Here is a 1,560-nt window from a genome sequence, read left to right as displayed (position 1 = left end):
AACAGGCTTGGGAGCGGTCTGGACTCTCATAAAGCCCCCTCCCTTTCCCGTTTGTCTCCGGTTTGTGAGAGAACGTGTCCGGGCAGTCCAATGGACCGTCACAGGTCTGCATTGGATAGTTTCCGTGGTCCGAGCAGCACGATCCGAACGGGTACATAAGGTTTGATGGTCGTGTGGATGTCAAGAGTTGAAGATGCCCTAAGAAAAACGGAGTGAGGATGCCATCAAGGGTGGTGTGGAAACCGGAGTGAACACTCCGACAATGGCCATCATATTGCCTCAGATCACTTGGGAAGTGGAGCCGTCAGCTGGGGAGGTGCATGGCTCGAAGGCACTGGTGCGTGAAAGATTGCGGGGTTTGGCCACATAGGAGACAGACAGATCCATCGGCTTGGCTGTCGTGGAAACCCACGCCCACGCGGCCACTCCTGAACCCATACGAAATGGAGGGTGTCAGCACCGACACTTGTGAAGTGGAGGCATTAGTTTAGGTTGGGCGCAGCCTTGTGCTCAGTGAGTATTTTAGAGGTTGAAAACCAAGAGCGTGGGCTCTGACCGCTTAGACCTCTTACAGTGCGAAGGTGCTTAGATGATGTGCTAAATATATTAAATGTCTTAACAACTCAAGTCTCTAATGCAGATGATAAGCTTTTGGGTGCTAAACTTCACGCATTTAATTAGTTATAGACTCAGAATTATGCTTCCACCTAGGTACACATGCTTAGCACCGTTTCTTTCTAGAGTTATCATACTGCTCTCTCTCTCTTCTTAATTAGCAATGCCACATCAGATTTTTTGTTTAGTTGGCAACCTTAGCACCTGTACATGATAGAGCATTGGGAGGGGTCTTAGAAGACAGAGTTGTCGGCTCAGATTGTACATGGGGTGGAGGCTTGTGTGGAGGCCAGACCGACGGCTCCAAATCTGGCCATCAAGAGGTAGGGTGTTATGGATGTGCGCAGTCTCAGGACAAGGTGTTGCGTCGTGTGATTTATAGATTTTTGATTGCTTGTTATTAACTAGTCTTCTTTGAACCAAGGTTTGCTCGGAAATACCACGGGCTGTGCTCTTCGACTTAGATGTCAACAAGATATGACTATGTAGCTACATAAAAACAACCATTTTTCCTTTAACTTATAACAAAAAGCATATTTGGCGTTAAACTAGCTAGAGATATCCGTGGCATCACTCTATGTTAAACAATAATCTCTCATTCGGTGCAAGACCTATTTACGAGATCAAGATCTTGATCAACTCTATCCCACTACCCACCATTAAGAGCACTCGTTGACATTATATAGAAATGTGCGTCAGGTCCTTTGATTCCATATGTACACCTAGGGATGTGGATGAAAGATACGAGATAATTTTGTATCACCCTATGCGAAGCATCTTTCAATTAGTGGCAACAACAGATCAGGATCTCGATGGTATGGCCTTGTCATACCCGTCCGCAGCCATAAAAAACACAAGTCAGGTGCTTGATTCAATACGTGCCTAGACACGACATCCCTACAGCTAAATATCTACAAGGCCTCATGGACATTTCATCGGTTAAGT

The sequence above is a fragment of the Triticum dicoccoides genome, chromosome 7B (genome assembly GCF_002162155.2).
Source record: "Triticum dicoccoides isolate Atlit2015 ecotype Zavitan chromosome 7B, WEW_v2.0, whole genome shotgun sequence".
Taxonomy (NCBI): Eukaryota; Viridiplantae; Streptophyta; class Magnoliopsida; order Poales; family Poaceae; genus Triticum; species Triticum dicoccoides.
Note: the sequence above shows the minus strand (reverse complement) of the source record.